Here is a 12,818-nt window from a genome sequence, read left to right as displayed (position 1 = left end):
TATGTCTTTCAGAGGCAGCTATTTGGGAGGGGGTGGGAGGCAGGGGCCCAGGAAACAACTAGGCTTGTAAGTTCCAATCTGGACACGGGGCTGGACACGTGCCGTGCTCAGGAAAGAAAGTAAATTCCAACCGGCAAATTGCTCTAACTGATTCATTTGTCCGCACAGAGACGCCACCTACCTGCTCTCAGGTATTCAGGTAAATGACAGGTGGGCGGGACCTATTGGCTGTTTCAATAGCTAAGGTCCCAGCAATGTTTTATCTGTGAGGCTCCCTGTGATGTCACACATTTCCTGCTCTCAGCCAACCAATGCCTTCCTCCTTCCTTTAGACACCTGTACGCTGGGGTTGAGCCTGGTCACTGCTCAGGCAGCCCCAGGAGCTGTTGGATTCACCCACAAGGCATGGGAACTCAGGGGCGGCTGCTGCTTTGAGAGCCCCAGCCACACACTTGAAAAGGTGAGCTGAAACTCTCCATTCTTCTTCTTTGACGTTTAGACCCCTGGCCCCTGAGGGATCCGAATGAGGAATCTGAGTGAAAAAAAAAAATAAGTTGAATGGCTTAGCCCTGCGTTTGTCCCACAGGGAGAAGCCCTTTTGAGAGGGAAGAGCAGAGAGATGCCTTTGACATTTTGGTTGCACAGGAAAATTCTCCCAGGCCAGATATTTAATCCTTTTTGTTTCTCTTAATCATTAAGCCAGCCTCTGCTTGTCTGGGAAGTTGATCTGATTTTTTTTTTTTTTTTAACCCCATAGTGGCGTGCAGTGAGGACTTTTTTGAAACTTAACTTGAAGGTTCAGACCTGTCCAGCTCGTTTGATGGGGGTTGGGAGGTCAGTGCCAACTGAATTCGGGGTTGCCTTGTTTTTGCCTTCTTTGCCTTATTTCTGCCTTCCTTTCTGCATTCATCTCCCAGGAGGTAATTTCCATCTGAACCTTACATTTTCTCCCCTCAGAAGTCCGTTTCTCAGGTGAATTCTGCTGCTGGACTCCTTTCCCTTCTTCTTTCTTCTCTAAAAAAAGCCTACTTTTTTCTTTGTCCTTTGTTGACGCTCTTAAAAACCACTTTGCAGTCTGGATTAGTATTGTTTATGTCCAGACCTGGCCCGGCTGCCTGCTGACCTTTGGTTAAAGTAAAGATCATTTCCTCAGCGCTTACACGAATGTAACTTCAGGTCTGATTTTTTTTTTTTTTTTTAATTCTTCCACTTTTTTTTTTCTTTTTCTTTTAATGGCAAATATACACACAAGATTGTTCTGCCAGGACCTGACTTTTTTTTTTTTTTTAAAGTAATTTTACTCTTAGGATCCATTTTTGTTTTCTTAATCCTGATCACACAGCCTGTACTCCTTCTCTTCTTGACAGCCCAAAGGCCACACTCTATACTCAGCAGAGAAAGGAAAATACAGCAGTCCCCTGCTGAGATGAGCTGGAAAACATGGAGGGGAGAAATCAGCCTGTGAGGGGACCTTTCCTTCTGGATTCCTTCATCAGCTCCTTTTCTGAGATTGCAGTCAGCAAATACCTTTGCAGGAGAATAGCCTGTTGAGAGTTAGGCTCATGTTCATTTCATCTGCCCCGAAATTCAAAGTGCGTGTCAATTCTCCAGAAGTTGCAATGGAAACTAGCTGAGAGAAGTTTTGTCAGACCCATGCATCTCGCCACTGAGATCCCGCCCTGGTCTTGTTGCCAATTTCTCTCTGACTCCTCGGAGGCTTGTATTGTTCTTTAACTGACCTTTGTGTGTTCTTTTCCCCTGAGTGGTGTGTCTGGATGGTGGCTGCTGGGTTGTACCTTACCAGTGTCTTGATCACTTGATTCGGAGCTTTGTCAGCAGAGAAAAGAAAAAGATCTCTTAGGTTCTGAATCTTCTGGAGAAAAATATGTCTTTAAAATCAGAAGGCTCTGACAAGATGCATTCCTTCTGGATTACCATGGTCTGTTAGATCTTTGCACAGTAGTTAATTTATGATTAAATATACCGTTTCATCGCTATATGTCAGGGTCCCTGGCTACTAAAGGAGCAAAGCTGTGGACGCTATGCCCCCCAGACGTAAGAAAGGAAAAAAAAATCACTCTGGAAATTCAGAGTCAGGTTCTCTAGAATGCAGTTGGCTCTTGGATAATTTGCACACAAGTATTGTCCAAATGGGTGAAAGGACCCACGGTGGCTCCCTACCTGGGGTGACTTTATCTCTTGGTTCAAGTGGCAATAAAACCTGACTGGAAAACATCCAGTGTCTTTCCATTTACATCCTTGAGAAATTACTTAACCTCTCAGGTCCTCAGTTTCTTCATCAGTAAAACAGGAGATAATCGCTGTGATAGGAAGTGATCATGAGAAGTAACTGAGGTTAACGTGTAGAGAGCGACACGTGACCAGTGTCTAGTGCTATGTGGGTGCCAAATGAAGGCAAGATCCGTTCTTGAAGGAATTTTCCTGGGTGCTTGGCAGAGATAGTCTGACCCTAGCAAGATAAGAGATCTCCTGTGGCTGCCATCGTTTGGAACTCTGATAGTTCTTGTTATGGTTATTAATTGTACGTAATTAGCTCCAGTGTTAACAGTTCGGAGAAAGAAAACAGGCAGGCGGCAGGAGGACACTCCAACTATGTCGCACAAGCCGGGGCACATTGGTCTCTGCTGGCTCCCGGACATGCTTAGGAGCCGCCGGCACTGCTGTTCCCCCTGCCTTTCCCGCCCCAAAGCTCCCACTCCCCCCGCAGATCCAGCAGGCCTGCAGTGGGGGAAACGTCCTGTTGTCATTTGCTGTAATCTGACTTGGCAGGCAGCCCTTTCTGCTCTCAACCGTGCTCTCTCCAGGGCAGACTGGGTGCTTGGTTTCCTCCAGTCGTGCAGATAAACACCCTTTGCCGCAGCCTGGCGAGCCGCTGTGCCAAGTCCCCAGGAGCAGAAGGAGGAAGCCGGTTTGGAGCCTGCACTGCACAGGGGCAGGGGGCGCGGGGATCCCTTGGATATGATTGCCTCACTAATGGATTGTCCCGTGCCCTTCGATGACCTTGAGTCATTGCATGAGAGGCTCCAGGGCCTTCTCTGGGTCTCACCCTATCCTGAAAAGCTAAGGCCATTCTTCCTCGTTCATGAGAAAGGTAACAGCCTAGCAGATGGAGGACAGGAGTTCATAACCTTGACCTTACTCCTGGCGAACCTCAGGGATCCTGGGGAAAAATCTCAACTTCCTGCCCAGCAGTTTCCTTGTTTACCTTTTCCCCAAAAAGGGCTGCTAACATGGTATAGTTCACAGGCGGCCAGCAGAAGCCAGGTGGGCTGCATACCTGGGTAAATCTGACTGCCTGCAGACATGTCACTGGAAAATACTCGGCTTATTTAATTCTTGGTGGAATTGTGCTACTGCTTTAGAATAGTGTTTTGGCATCTGGCATCAGGTTGCTTGGGTTCAAAACCCAGCTCTACCTTATACTAGCAGGTAGCCTTGGACAGGTTATTTAACCCCGCTTTACCTCAGCGGGAAACTAGGCTTATTCTGAAGAAGAAATGAGTGAAATGTGTAGAGTGCTTGGAATTCTACCTGGCACAATGTGAGTTATTGCTAGTAGTATTTGTTTTTGTTTTTTTAAGTTTATTTATTTTGAGACAGAGAGAGAATCCCAAGTAGACTGCGCTGTTAGCACAGAGCCTGATGCAGAGCTCGAATTCATGAACTGTGAGATCATGACCTGAGCCAAAATCAAGAGTTGGATGCTTAACTGACTGAGCCTCCCAGTTCCCCCCCACCCCGTGCTCAAATAGTATTTTTTTAAGGGAAGGTAGACTCAGACAGACCTGGGTTCGAGGCCCAGTTTTACCATGTAATTACTAGGCTATGTAAGTCACTTAGTACCTCCTTGTCTCCCGTACCAAACCCTGTGCCATTGTGAGGAGTAACTGACATGGCTTCATGTAACGTGCCTGGTGTATAAGATAGCAGGTGCCCAATAAATGGCAACTCTTGTTATATTATTACAGGCACATATCTCTTGTTATATGCAGGCATGCTTGGCCTCATTGCATTTTGCAGCTATTGCATTTTTTATGGATTACAGGGTTATGGCAAGCCTACCACCCGCAAGTCTGTTGGCACCGTTTTTCCAACAGCATTTGTTCCTTTCGGGTTGCTGTGTCACATTTGGTAATCTCACAATATGTCAAACTTTTCATCACTATTGTATTTGTTATGGTGATCTGTGATCAGTGATTACTACTCACTGGAAGCCCAGAGGACAGCACTGTTTAGCAATAAAGTTTTTTTTTTTTTAAGTTTATTTTGGGGAGGAGAGCATGCATGCGCAGGCATGAGTAGGGGAGAGGCAGAGAGAAAGGGAGAGAGAATCCCAAGCAGGCTCCACAATGTCAGCGCAGAGACCCACATGGGGCTTGATCTCACAAACTGTGAGATTGTGACCTGAGAAGAAATCAAGAGTCAGATGCTTAACTGACTGAGCTACCCAGGAGCCCCTAGCAATGAAATATTTTTAAAAAAATATTTTTTACTTATTTCTGAGAGAGAGAGAGAGAGAGAGAGAGAGAAACAGCGTGACCAGGGAAGGGTCAGAGAGGGAAGATACAGAATCTGAAGCAGGTTCCAGGCTCTGAGCTAGCTGTCAGCACAGAGCCCAATGCGGGGCTTGAAACCACGAACCGTGAGATAATGACCTGAGCCGTAGTTGGGCCCTTAACCGACTGAGCCATCCAGGCGCCCCTGATATATTTTTAAATTAACTATACATATCATATTTTTAGACATACATCTGTTGCACACTTAATAGACCATGGTAGAGTACAAACATAACTTTTACATGCACTGGGACACCAAAAAATTCATTTGACTCACTTTTTTACAGTATTTGCTTTATTGCGACACTCGATTTTTTGTGGTGGTCTGGAACTGAACCCAAACGGTCTCCGAGGTGTGCCCACGTAGAAAACAGTTACTATATTGGGTAAAGTTAGACTCCTTAGGTCATGCTACAGTTTGGACTTAATAATGATGGAAACAGTAGTAAGTTGAGGACCAAAGACTCTTTGAGAAAAACAGATTTCCTGCAAGGCCCCCCAAAGGTTTAGAAAGAAAACGTGTTAACGAAGATTATCTTGTTTATCTTGGAGCTCCAAGGTGGGGTAGCTGCCAGTTGAAATGCCTGGTCTTTTGCAGACCTGGGGGGTGGTAGGATTCTGTGATGTAAACAAACAGTGCATTCTCCAGGCTTCCTGGCTTCCATTGTCTCCCTATTGGAGGTGAATTCCTCACTCAGAGTGGAGAAAACAGGGTCTGCTGGGATTCTGACTTCTTGAAAGGCCACGTAAGATGCTTTGAGAGCATGTACGAGGGAGGCTCTGAAATGTGTCCTCCTCATCACGTCAGTATTCATGGACCTCCTGGTGGTAACACATTACTATGCCTGATACTTATGTGCTGGCATCACGTAGACTCACTTTTATGTGGGTGGCACGTTTATGGTCCTCTGACGGCGCCTCCAAACTATCAAGGGCTTTTCCAAACTATTTGGAAGGAAGACTACATCTCTCTTCCTGGGTTAATGGGATTTAGCCATCTGCTATCCCCAGGGACTAAGGGTCAACACGAAAACCATGTAAGTTGTTGAGTATAAAAATTGCACTTAGCTGAAATCAGAAACAGAAACTGTTGGTCGCCTCCTACAAACTACACGCGCCATTTCCTCTCATCGCATTTTGTTCTGATTAGTTACATGGAGACGCATCTCATCAGTATAAGAAAGAACTTTCTTATAGTTAAGAATTAGAGCTGTCTAAAAATCCAGTAGGTTGCCTTTTGGGGTCCTGAGTTCCCCGTCACTGATGGTGATTGTTTTTTGGTGTATTTGTTTATTTGGTATGTTTACCTATGCCTGGTATGTATTGCTAAAAGAATGAATGAATAACCGAGAGAATTCATGTTTCTTTAGCAACACCTATATTCACCTACAAAGTGAAGGTTGTCATCATCTCATAGCTTTACTCTAACAATAAAATGAGAAAATACATGTAAAGTACCCAGTATTGTATCTTGCGTCTAGTGAACTACTCATTAGGTAGTAAGAATTGTTATGTTTTATTTTCTGCTACATTCTAAAAAGGAGGGGGAAGAAGAGAATCCTGCTTCAGGTAGGGGGTAGATAAGATGACCTCCAGATCTGAGATTTATAGTTTTTAGGAGAATCTTTTCTTTTCTATCCTTTTCATCCCGGCTCTTCTTCCTCTGCCTTTCTAAAAGAACTTCTTCCTCTTGCTCGTGGGAGCCGTGCTCTTTGACGTGGTAGATTGACCAGTATACTTTTAACTGTGGCGGTAGGTTCTGTCCCAGTTCACCAGACATGTTGTTGTTCTTTTTGTTTTTTTACATCACTCATTTGTGCCTTGGAATGTGTGGATTCAAATTCCATCATGATTTTCCAGTGACTCTTATTTGCTTCTTATGTTTGATGCATTTGTCACAGGGACACAAAAGACTTCACCAACAGCAGAATGGAAGCTCTCCAAGAATTCTCTTTAATAGCCTCTTGGCACAGTGCACGGCAGCAGCGCATGCATGATGGTGAGGTGGAAACATGCCATTGCTATCTGTGAGATGATTTGCATAGCTTGCTCATGACGGCGGATGCCAGTCACGTGGCCTTTTTTGAATAGAACCCCGCACATTTGGGCTGCTGCGTACTCACATTAATACATGAGTCATCTCATGTTTTCAAACTCCTCATTAAGTATTGTGGTTACGTGTGTGTTTTGTTTTCTACAACATACACAAACTCAGCTCTTCCATCTGTCATCTTTTCCCCGCCTTGGGGCCCTGGAATATTTGGTGTAATCGCCATCACAGAAGACAGCTGTATTCCAACTTAGTAGTGGATTCAAAGAAGTGATTACATTTTTATCCTAGGAAAGAACTCCCATCCCTAAGAATGAACAGAGAAGTCTCGGGGTGCCTGGGTGGCTCAGTCGGTTGGGCGTCTGACTTTGGCTCAGGTCATGATCCTCCAAGGCTCCAGGGAACAATCCTTCCTTGCCTCTTCCAGCTTGTGGTACCTCCAGGCATTCCTAGGCCTGTGGCTGCATAACCCTGATCTCTGCCTCTGTCTTCCTACCGCCTTATCCTGTGTGTGTGTGTGTGTGTGTGTGTGTGTGCGCGCGTGCGCGCACGTGCGTGTTTTCTCTTCCTCTGTGTCTTATAAAGACACTTGTCATAGGATTTAAGGTGATTTAGCTAATCCAGGATGATCTCATCTCAAGATTCTTAATGACATCTTCAAATACCTTTTTATAAAATAAGGTCACATTCACAGCTTTTGGGGGTTAGGACAGGGCCATATCTTTGGGGGGGGCATCATCCTACCTGTTCTACCTCCTAACTGACACTTAGTGATCCCTTGTCTGTGTGGAAGCTGAAATACTTGTCATTAGGGGAGTTAGAGTTGACAGCCTTCACCACTACCATCATTTATTTCTACATTCAAGGCACAGTAGTGTTTCATGTTCTAAAGACCTACTGAGTGTTTTTAGTCAATTGTATGATGCATCTACAAAAGCAAATCAGTAAAGACTATCTTACGTTGCTTTTAAAGACAAGTAGTATCCTGGTTAAGAAACAACCACTCCACTGAGCCAAACCACAACTGGATAAGTGTCCACTTCCAGGTGTCACATTTTCAAAGGGACTTTAACAAACTAGCGAGCATCCTGGGTGGACCCTTTACTACCACCTTGACTCCCCAGGAAGACAATGGAAAGAACCAGAGACAAAAAAAAAAAAAAAAAAAGAGAGACAAGAGAGAAAGCAATTCTCTCTTTAATTTGGGGTGGCTGCCATGTTTTGAGGGAGTGAATGTGAGCTATGCCACACTGAAAGGTCAAAGTAGCAAAAGGAAAGGATTCCACTGTTGGGAAGCTGACGAGCTCCCCACTATCGAAGGTGTTTCAGGCAGAAGCGGAAAGGCCAGCCCACAGCAATGTTGTAAAGAGGATTCCTACACTTGGGGAGAATCTAAGATTCTTACCCAACTCAAAATCCTGTGATTTCTTTTTTTTTTTTTTCTTTAATGTTTTATTTATTTCTGAGAGAGAGAGAGAGAGAGACAGCGTGAGTGGGGAGGGTCAGAGAGAGAGAAAGAAATACAGAATCTGAAACAGGCTCCAGGCTCTGAGCTGGTAGTCAGCACAGAGTCTGATGTGGGGCTCAAACCCACGAACTGTGAGATCATGAACTGAGCCGAAGTCGGACGCTCAACCGACTGAGCCACCCAGGCACCCCCTGTGATTTCTTAAAAGAGAATTTTAAAATCTCAAATGCAGGGGTGCCTGGGTGGCTCAGTCAGTAGGGCATCCAACTTCAGATCAGGTCATGATCTCACAGTTCATGAGGTCAAGTCCCGCATCGGGCTGTGTGCTGACAGCTTGGAGCCTGGAAGCTGCTTCAGATTCTGTGTCTCTCTCTCTCTGCCCCTCCTCTGTTCTGGTTCTGTCTCTCTCTGTCAAGGATAAATAAGCATTTAGAAAAAAGATCTCAAATACAGACCATCATGTGACCAGACACTAGTGTGTGTATTTCTCTTCCTTGACTGGGGGATTTGCACATGTTCTTTGCCTCCCTTGATTTCTTCCCACTTGTGCATATACCATTAAGCTTTGATGATCTGCCCTGAGGCCCAACGCTTCCAGGAACTTTCCTGATGATTTTGGGCCACATTATACTGCTGTCTTATCTCTTTGTCTTCAAAACTTGTCCCTGGCTCCTATTTGGGGGGGATCATACCCCTTGCCGTACTCAATATGTATTTTTTTTTTTTTTGCAGGGCTTCAATATTTTGTTTCTATATGTAAGCTCCATTTTTCTAATTAGACTGAAACTCACTGAAGGTAACATTGAATTCCCTGTGGTGTGGCAGGATTCTTGCACAGAGTCATGACACTAAGGCTTTTCTTTCCAGGATGCAACTTTATTCCTTCTGGCACCACTCAGCTGGGTTTGTACCCTGAACGCCATGTGGTGTACTTTTTTTTTTTATATCTTTTCCATTTCTTTGTCTCCCATATATGGCAACATACAAACATGCAGTCTGATTAAGTGGTCTCATGTTACAAGGTCGTGAGGGATGCCATCATGTATGTGTATAACCAGGTTGCCTTGAGGTTTTTTTGCTTTTTTCCTTTCCTTAGGGAGGAGACCCTACCATGGTGGCATGGTGGGAACTCCCACAGAATTTAAGACAAAAGCCAGGCATATTAATAGGTGATCAATGAACATACATAGAATTGAAACAGCAGAAACAATGGTGAGAATTCAAATATCTTCCTTGACCTTGTCTTTCACTCTGTAAAATGTGGTTATCTATTTCAAAAAAAAAAAAATTCCTGAATATGTTTTTCAGCCCTGGGTGGAAGAATGTCAGCTTGCTTCTCCACGTTTCTCCTCTGAAATTATCTCTTTCCGGGATCCTCTGGTGATTCTTTGCATGAACCGAACCCTTGGTTAATGCAAAATACTCTGCCTTCATTTTTGTTGTTAGCAGGGGGGGTCAGCTCCATTTCACCATGTTGATAGACCAGGAAGTGGAAGGACATCTTTTCTGGGAGAGAGTTCTTCAAACCCAAGTATGAAAGGGGCGCCATGACACCTAGGGGAAAGGCAGTAAATCTTCAGTCGAGGAAGGCAAAGCTCCTCTCCTGCCAACTTGTAAACGATCTTCCCTGGGCTTCTAAAACTTGTATCTGCTTGGCTGGCCACTTGGGACTCGTCTCACTTGACTGCCTTTCTTGTTCCTTCCACTTTCTGACTATCTAGATTCTCAGTCATTGACTCCAGACATGGTCTCCTTTTAGTTCAGTTCTCCTTTAATTTCCTGAAGAGATTTCAATCTCTTTAAAGACCATTTATAAGTATATACATATACATATATTTGGACATAAAGAGATAAGAGAACAGTATAATGTGGCCCAAAATCATCAGGAAAGTTCCTGGAAGAGTTGGGCCTCAGGGCAGATCATCAAAGCTTAACGGTATATGCACAAGTGGGAAGAAATCAAGGGAGGCAAAGAACAGGCGCAAATCCCCCAGTCAAGGAAGAGAAATACACACACCAGTGTCTGGTCACATGATGATCTGTTTATGAATTCATATGAATAAATATATGAATTCATATATATATATATATGAAGGTTATATGTATATGAAGGTTATATATATATAAACAGATCATATATATATTATATGAACAGATTTATATATATATATATTTCTATCCTTTCTGGTGTTGGCAACACTATGCAGGCAAGTATCTTTCACGGATCCAATTAATGGATTGCTTGCTCCCTCTTGGAGATCATTGATTTAGGTATTAAGTAGGTTCAGAACTAACCCTGACCTTTGCAACAGTCCATGAGCACCTGCTTTCTTTGAGTTCTCGCTCCTTTTCCTCTATAAGGTATACGGCTTCCTGTCTCCTCGGCTCCCACTTCAAACCCTCTTAGTTAAAAGACAGTTTTTTATCTCATGTGTTACCATTTTTATTCAGGTCACTAAAGCACTTAATTCCTCCCTATTACCGATGCATATATAAGCTAAGGGACAGCCCACAGAGCATTTGTCCATCCCCTTAGTTCACAGCTGGTATTTATAAAAAAAAATTGATGGCACATTATCAATACCTCCAAGTTGCACACAATTTATCTATCATTTAAAATGTCATTATGAATGTACTTTGTTTAATAGAGAAAGATAGAGCTTGCCCTAACTTTGGCAATTGCTTCCCCCCGCCCCCAATAATCTAATTTAGGAGTTCCAGCGAGTGGTTGGACAAACATCCCCACTGATAATTATTTTAGAAAGAGAAATGAGGTCACCAATGTGAAGAATTTACCAGCACTATTTCATTCGATTCCCGCATGAGTGTATTTCTGGTCTTCACAGTCCAGGATGGGGTTCCTGAATGACTGTGGTCCTCTGTACTGAGGTGTGGCCTCAGTGAGCAGTTTGAACCAAATTCTGAAACCCTCCACGCTGCGTAGCTTCATCTGAATTTCAAAGCATCATCATCAACAAAGCACCTTCAGCTCAGGTTCTAGAAGCTGAAAGTTTCTTCAGAAATCATCTGGCATAGGGGTTCTCTGTCTTTATGTGTTTTCTTTTTAATTTTTATTTATTTTGCGGGGAGCAAGGGGCAGAGAGAGAAGGAGATACAGAATCTGAAGCAGGCTCCAGGCTCTGAGCTGTCAGCACAGAGCCTGATGCAGGGCTCGAACTTGGGAACAGTGAGATCATGAACGAAGCCGACATCAGATGCTTAGCCAACTGAGCCACCCAGGCACCCCCTCTTCAGTCTTTATGTGTTTATGTAAAACACTGGGGTTGGTGGAAGGGATTAGGAGACTTTGAAAAAGATAAAATAAGTCAGCAAGAATTAGGAAGTAAACACGGCGAGGGTAGGGCAGAGCCCCACACTGTTTACAAGGTGGCGGTGGTCTTGCCTGAGAGAATGTTTGTGTCACTTGACTGATAGATGCTCGAAACAGCTCTTTTGAGATCCAGTCATCTTGTGATCATTTTGGGGCCTGGCTTTAGATTACACTTCTTTCTTCTCATTTGAAGCGAAATTCTTCCTCCTTATGAGCCCTTCTGTGAACTGCTCAGCTAATGGTGCCCGGTGACTAGGGCACCTTCTCAGATACTTCCCTTTTCTGGTACTTGTGTACCTTTTTTCTTTTCTTTCCTATTCTTTCTTTTCCTTTCCTTTTCTTTCTCTTTCTTTCCTTTCTTCTTTCTTTCCAACTTCCTTCCTTCTTTCCTTCTTTTCTTTCGCTTCGCTTCGCTTCGCTTCGCTTCGCTTCGCTTCTCTTCTCTTCTCTTCTCTTCTCTTCTCTTCTCTTCTCTTCTCTTCCATCCAGAGCTTCAGGACTTTCAGTTCATCTCACAGCCCTTCCATCGGCTGCCTGTGACCTGTCACTTTTTTAACTTTTTCATTTATTAGTGAATGTCAGTGACAGTTAATCGATGTTTGTTTTCTGAATGAGAAACAAAATTGTCTCCTATTTGCCATCTGTTTAAATGGTTTCCCTATCTCTTTTCTCGTGTTGTTCATTTTGTCAGTACATTCTAGAACACCACTTATCAAAATATAGGAATGTTTATAAACAAATGGGAGCATCCCAAACCCCAAATACCACTCATTCTTGGGATCGGGTTATACACTGAGGATTCCAACACCGAACTGTTTAGCTACAGAGGAATTTCTGTTTATATAAATCCACCTAATGCCACTAAATATCTTTGCATTTTCTAAATTGTGTTCCTAGCTGCTACTTTTCTACTTTATTACCCTGGATTTTTGTTTCCTCCTCAGTGCTCAAGAATTACTAATAGCTTTCTCCCAGCCTCCAGGCAGTGTTTCTGGCTTGAAGCAGGGCAGGTCAGCAATGACAACAATGCCTTCTATTGCCACCAAGAAAGAAGACACAGTCCAAGTTCAGTTACTCCATTTCACTGTATCCTAGAGTTTGGGGGGCTCATGCTACCCCCTCATTCCTACCTCATAGGAGGAACACTGAATAATTGGAGAGTTTGCAGAGGAGAATGGTCAGCCTCACAGAGTATATGGAAACTTGAAGGAATGCTAAATAGCCCAAGGCCACTGGACCCAGGGGAGGAAAATGGTGTCTTCTAATAATTAAAGGACTTAAGGAATTTGATATATTCTAAGTAGCTCCTGGGATAATACTGGCACCCATGGAGGGGTGAGTGAGTTCTAGAGAGGGATTTTTTTTATTTTAGAGAGGTAAATTTTTGCTCTC

At 43.7% G+C, this 12,818-nt stretch overlaps 1 protein-coding gene across 1 annotated transcript in view; it reads left to right on the top strand.

Moving 5' to 3' along the window:
* Positions 1-312: 312 nt before the first annotated feature.
* Positions 313-12,818, top strand: part of LNX1 (ligand of numb-protein X 1) — a 121,656-nt gene continuing 109,150 nt past the window's right edge. Inside the window, exon 1 of the mRNA XM_039221725.1 lies at positions 313-460. The gene's annotated coding sequence lies outside the window, so the exon portion shown is untranslated. The remainder of the gene's footprint in view (positions 461-12,818) is intronic.

The sequence above is a fragment of the Hyaena hyaena genome, unplaced genomic scaffold (assembly GCF_003009895.1).
Source record: "Hyaena hyaena isolate Hyena2069 unplaced genomic scaffold, ASM300989v1 scaffold_1002, whole genome shotgun sequence".
In the NCBI taxonomy this organism is placed as follows: Eukaryota; Metazoa; Chordata; class Mammalia; order Carnivora; family Hyaenidae; genus Hyaena; species Hyaena hyaena.
Note: the sequence above shows the minus strand (reverse complement) of the source record. Positions and strands in the feature narration are given on the sequence as shown.